This window comes from Panthera tigris, chromosome A1 (assembly GCF_018350195.1).
Source record: "Panthera tigris isolate Pti1 chromosome A1, P.tigris_Pti1_mat1.1, whole genome shotgun sequence".
Taxonomy (NCBI): domain Eukaryota; kingdom Metazoa; phylum Chordata; class Mammalia; order Carnivora; family Felidae; genus Panthera; species Panthera tigris.
The window spans coordinates 84367943-84374825 of record NC_056660.1 but is presented as its reverse complement, the minus strand read 5'-3'; positions in this window follow the sequence as shown (position 1 = coordinate 84374825).

Sequence of the window (6883 nt, the reverse complement as noted above, 5' to 3'; positions counted from 1 at the left end):
TTTACTTTGGTCCATGCATGCTGATATAAATGAGGCCTTGATCTTCCCACACTTTCATCCTGAACCAGGTTCTCTTTATGTTTGACACCATCCTCACTCCTATGCTTAACCTCCTCATCTACAGTCTAAAAAAGTGGGAGGTTGTGGGCACAATGGTGAAGGTGTTTGAAAAGTGCCCCATCAAAACAGGTTTCCATGCTTCAATGAGTGGACAGAAAACTTCATGGTTCAAATAATCCTAAGAGGCCACAGGGTCTGAGGAGACAATGGGACTCTGTGTCCCCATTTCCTCTCTTCAAATCTTGGAGTCCTCTTATCCTTGTCTCATGTTAATATCAATTTTAAGTAACAAAACAAAACGAATTATCTAAGCAGAGAGGAAAACAAACTCTTCTAAGAGGTGTAAATCACAACTAGTTTTCTGTGTGAATATGAGCTTTCACCTAATTCCCTCATCTTTCTTCATGTCAGTTTGAATGGAAGAGCCCTCTTCCTTATTTTAGATGTAGTGAAAAATATAAGAAAATTATAGTGCCCTTGCGAAGAAAATGCAGAGGTTTATTTGCTATCACTGTCCCATTAGATTTCATTTGTAACAAGTTTCCAAATTCCCATTAATTCTTGGGTTTTGAGCCAATGAATAAAGAAAAAGTAAGCATTTCTAAATAGTCATCACTTTTGACAATCTGGTAACACAGTAAACAGGGTCCATTAATCCCTCAAGTATCATGAATACCTTTATTCCCTTCTTCTTTTCTTTCTGTAATTGCTAGTAATAATTGTGTAACCATGTAACAGCTCTGGTCTCTTGGTTCATTATGATTATGGATAAATCAGTGTGTTTTTTTCTGTGTAAACATACCCATTTCCCTGGTCAGAGGTTCCTCACTCATCAGTGGCCTCCCACAACCTATGGGGTATGTGATAGCAAGGCCTTGTATGACATCTGTCAGTCTACCACCAATTCCACCATCAACTGGAGCTGCAGATATGCTCAGCAGCTTTTAGCATCTCCAGATGTCATTTTATCTCCAAACTCTCCACCTTGACATAAGCATTACTTATGCTTAGACAGTAATATTCCACCTCACCCCACTCTCCCCACTCTCTGCCTGAGCTCCTTTCCTTCAGATCTCAATTCAATACATCTCACTTAATGTAACCTCCCCAGCTCCCTACCAGGTTGATTTGGTAAAAGTAGATCTCCTTCCAGGACTCATGTCTCCTTCTGTATATCCTATATCTTGCAAAATACTCACAATTTATAATTGATGATTGGATTCATTACTGAACTTGATTGTCAGAGCCAGTCTTTGTTGCTCTTTCCAGATTCTCCTCTTATCCTTTGTCATGTTAGCTTTTCTTCTTCTTAATAGCTTCTTATATAGGGGAGCCTGGGTGGCTCAGTTGGTTAAGCATCCAACCTGGGTACACTCAGGTCATGATCTCACAGTTTGTGAATTCTAGCCCCACGTCAGGCTCTATGGTGACAGCTCGGAGCCTGGACCCTGTTCTAGATACTGTCTCCCTTTCTCACTGCCCCTCCCATGCTCACACTCTGTCTCTCTCAAAAATAAATAAACATTAACTTTTTTTAATTTAAAAAACTTCTTATATAAATTATCAATAATAGGAATCTAAATTCTTTTTTACTCATTGAAAAACTAAATAAAATAAAATAAAAATTTGTGCTTCCTATAAGTTATTTTAAAAGCAAAATCTCAATATATTGGGTTTTTTGCATATTTTAAGGCAAAGCAGTTGAAATGTTTTGCACTAACAAAAATAATTATAAAAGTGCTTTCTTTCATTGTTCTCACACACACAAAAAAATGGATCTTTCTCCTCCAGGGTCAAAGATCTATGTTCCAAATAGCAATAACATTAAAAACCCAAAATAAAAATTATTGTTTAATTTAGAATTTCTAGAAATAAAGTAACACCTTGTTAGCTGCTAATGCCGAACATGCTCAACATTTTAAAAATAGTGTTCCACAAAACCCAAGAGTCTAGAAAGTATTAGCAGTTGGATAAACAAGCTCAATCTCAAAGTACAGAAGATACAGTTTTAAAAAGAATGAAGAAGGTTTTTTTTTTTTTTTAGAAAGGATGTTGCATTTTGTCAAATGCCACATTGTGTATCATGTTGATTTATTTACAGATATTGACTCACCCTCTGGTGCAAGAATAAATTTCACATAATCTTGGTCAATAATTATTTTAATGTATTGTTGGATTTGAGTTACAAGGATCTTGTTAAGAATTTTTGCATTGTGGTTCATCAGGAAAATTGGTCTGTAATTCTCCTTTTTAGTGGGGTTATTGTCTGGTTTTGGAATCAAGGTACTGATAGCTTAACAGTATCATCTTGGAAGTTTTTCTTCCATTTCTATTTTTTGGAACAATTTCAAAAGAATAATGGGCATAGAAGGAACATGGCTCAACTTCATAAAGACCATATATGAAAGATCCACAGCTAAAATCATCCTCAATGGGGAAAAATAAGAGCTTTCCCTGTAAGGTCAGGAACACGACTGGGATGTCCACTTTCACCACTGTTGTTCAACATAGTACTGGAAGCCCTAGCCTCAGAAATCAGACAACAAAAAGAAATAAAGGGCATGTTAATTGGCAGTGAAGATCTCAAACTTTCACTCTTCTCAGATGACATGACAGTCTATATGGAAAACTCAAAAGACTCCACCAAAAAGTTGCTACAACTTGTACATGAATATAGAAAATTCCTTGGATATCAAAATTTTAAAAAAAGTACATAAATTGGTTGCATTTCTATACACCAATAATGAAGCAGCAAAATGGGAAATTAAGGAATCAATCCCATTTACAATTGCATCAAAACCCATAAAATACCTAGGAATAAACCTAAACAAAGAGGTAAAAGATCTGTACACTGAAAACTATAGAAACCTTGTGAAAGAAATTGAAGAAGACAGAAAGAAGTGGAAAAAGCATCCCATGCTCTTGGATCAGAAGAACAAATATTGTTAAAATGTCACTACTACCCAAAGCAATCTACACATGGTAATACATATATATCTATCAATAATTACTTTAGATGTAAATGGCCTAAATGCTCCAAACAATAGACAAAGGATAGCAGAAGAGATATAAAAACAAGTCCCATATATATGTTGTCTACACAAGACCAAAAGACACATACTGAATGAAGATAAAGGGATGTAAAAATATTCGCCATGCAAATAGAAGTAAAAAAAAAGATGAGATAGCAATTCTTATATTAGTATGAAAAGAAGAAGTTTAAACAAAAACTGTAACAAGAGACAAAGAAGGACATTACATAATGATAAAAGGATCAATCCAACAAGAGGATATAGCAATGTAAATATCTAGTCACCCAACACTGGAGCAGCTAAAAATATAAAGCAAGCATAAATGAACATAAATAGAGAAATTGATGGTAATGCAATAACAGTATGGAGAATTAGCACTCCACTTACATCAATGGGTAGACAGAGAATCAATAAAGAAAAAAATATCTTAATGACACATTGCACCATATGAACATAACAGATATACACTGAATATTCCATCCAAAAACAGCAGAATACACATTCTTTCAACTGCACATGGACCTTCTCCAGAATAGATTACACATTTGGGGGGGCGGGGGGAAGCAAGCATCAATATATTTAAATAGATTGAAATCATACAATGTATGTATTCTGATCACAATAGTAGGAAACCAGAAATAAATCACAAGGAAAAAAGTGGAAAATATACAAACACATGGAGACTAAACAATATGATACTAATGACAAATGAATCAATAAAGCAATCAGTGAATAAATAATAGATAAGAAAGTTAAAACATAACATTCCAAAGTCTATGGGACACAGACAAAGCAGTTCTAAGAGGAAAGTATACAGCAGAGAAGGCCTGTGTCAAGAAACAAGAAAAAGCTCAAATAAACAATTAAGTCTTACACTTAAAGAAACAGGAAAAAGAACAAATATAGCCAAGCATGCATAAAATAAAGGAAATATTAAGAATTGGAAATAAATTACATAGACACTAAAAAGCACAATAGAGAATTTGAAGAAAACAAAAGCTGGTTATTTGAAAACACAAACAAAATTGACAAATCCTTAACCAGACTCATCAAGAAAAAAATACAAAACATCCGAATAAGTAAAATCCAAAAGAAGAGAGGGAAAGTACCAATTGACACCACAGAACTAAAAGTATTATAAGAGAATACAATGAAAAATTATATACTAATAAATGGATAACCTAGAAGAAATCAATAAATTGAAAGAAATTTACAACCTTCCAAAAATAAAACAGGAAGAAATACAAAATCTAAACAACCTGATTACAAGTCATAAAATTGAATCCGCTATCAAAAAACCATGAAGTGTGAGGAAGAGAAAGATGGTGGCAAAGTAGCAGGACCCTAGGTTCATCACATCCACAAACAAAACTAGATAATTATCAAATTATCCTAAATATCCTAGACACACAAAGCAAACTCAATGATTAAAGTGAGATAAGAGGTCACATCAAAGCATGTAGGAAACACAGAGACATGGTTTAGGGGAGAAAAGGATCATAGATATAAAGTAAGGGATGGAGTCATGGTCACAGAGACAGGTGAGAGGGAGAGAACACAGAACACACAAGGAGAATATTTCCCTATAGGCTTGGACAATAAGAGGGGTTGAATTATTTGAGTTCTTAATACCAGTCTGGTTTAAAGCCTGGAGTTTTAAAAGTCAGCACACTTGGCTGGGATAGAGCCAGAAGGCATTGTACTACTTCTGGAGAGAAGGCAGGAAAATAACCTGGGGTAGAAGGCATGGACACAACAATCTGAAGAGGCTTGAGGGACAAAGTGGGGAGATTATTTACTCTTGGAGTGTGTCCCTAAAGGTAGCATTCAAGGACACCTCTCTAGGAACAAAGGATTTGGCTGGATTCATTTCTCTCCCCGACTCTAAGCATAAACACATGGAAACACTTGTTAAAGCAGCACCTAACTTGCTTACACCAAGTCCTACACCCTTGTGCTGTGGTGAGAATGCTCTTCTCAGTCAAACTTGCCCCAGTGCAGCGGGCACCTCTTCAAGAGAACCAGAACAAACCTCTGCCCACACCACATCTCTGAGCCAGAGAGTTCTTCAGGCCTTAGTGCTCATAGTAGTATCAGGTCTTATTTCACCAGCAGATGAGAGCACACCTAGTTAAAACCTGTCACATTCTGACCAAGGATCAAACACTGCCCACAGCAGGCAAGGAGAGCCTCTGCAGATAATTAGCATGTAGGTCAGTGCAGTCAAAGCACAACAGCAGAGGGTATGGATCACACATCACAGAAACTCCCTGAAACATCAGTGCCTACACACTACATACCTCTTCTTCACAGAGCCATTAATTTCAGTGCAGGAAATATAACTGGATTTTCTAATACAAAGAAGAAGGCAGAGAGTTAGACAAAATAACAAGACAGAGGAATTAATCCCAAATGGAAAAACAAGAGAAGGCCACAGCCAGAGATCTAATTGAAACATATATAAATAATATATCGGATGGAGTTTAAAAAACAATCATAAGCATACTCACTGGGCTTCAGTAAAGAATAGAATGTTCAGGGAGATCCATACCACAAAAATAAAAGTTAAAAAAGGATCAATCTTTTTTCAGTTCTTCAACTGAAGAATCCAATAAATGAGACTAGAAACAGGTTTGAAGCAATGAACAGCAGACTAGAAGAACCAGGGAAATGAATTAATGACATAAAGGCCAAAACGATGGAAAATAATAAGTTGGACAAAAGAGAGAAAGAAGAATTATGCAAAATGCGAATAGATTTAGAGAACTCAGTGACTCCATATAATATAATAATATCTGTATTATAGGATTCCCAGAAGAGAGAGAAAGGGATGCAAAAAATTTATTTGAGAAAATAATAGCTGAAAACTTCCCTAATCTGGGGAAGGAAACAGACACCCATATCCAGGAGGCACAGAGAACTCCCATCAAAATCAACAAAAGCAGGGAAACACAATGACATGTAATTAGATTTTTAAATATAGTGATAAAGAAAAAAAATCTTTAAAACAACAAGACAGGGGTGCCTGGATGGCCCAGTTGGTTCAATGTCTGACTCTTGATTTATGCTCAGGTCATGATCTCATGGTTCATGATTTCGAGCTCTACATTGGGCTCTGTACAGACAGCACAGAGCTTGCTTGGTATTCTGTCTCCCTCTCTCTGCCTCTCCCCCGCTTGATTTCTCTATCTCTCTGAAAATAAATAAAAGTAAACTAAAAAACAAAACAAAACAAAACAAAACAACAACAAAAACAGCAGTGAGACAAAAGAAGTCCTTAACATGGAAGGAAAGAACCATAATGCTATCTTTAGATTTCTCAACAGATACTCGACAAGCAAGAAGGGAGTGTCATGATATATTCAAAATGATAAATGGGAAAAATCTGTAACCAAGAGTATTCTTTTTAGCAAAGCTTTCATTTAGAATGGAAGGGAAGATAACTTCCCAGACAAACAAAACATAAATGAATTCATGACCACTAAACAGGCCTGCAAGGAATATTAAAAGGGACCCTTTGAGAGGAAAGGAGAGACCAAAAGTGACAAAGACAAGATGATCAGAAGAAATCTTTGCAAATCGTGACAAGATAAGAAATAAAATGAAAAATAATTCTATCAATAGTTACTTTGAATATAAATAGACTAAACCCTCCTAACAAAAGACATAGGGTGTCAGAATGGATAAAAGACAAAGCCCATCTATATGCTGCCCACAAGGGACTCATTTCAGACTTACAGGCACCTGCAGATTGAAAGTGAGGGGGTGGAGAAATAATTACAAGCAAATGG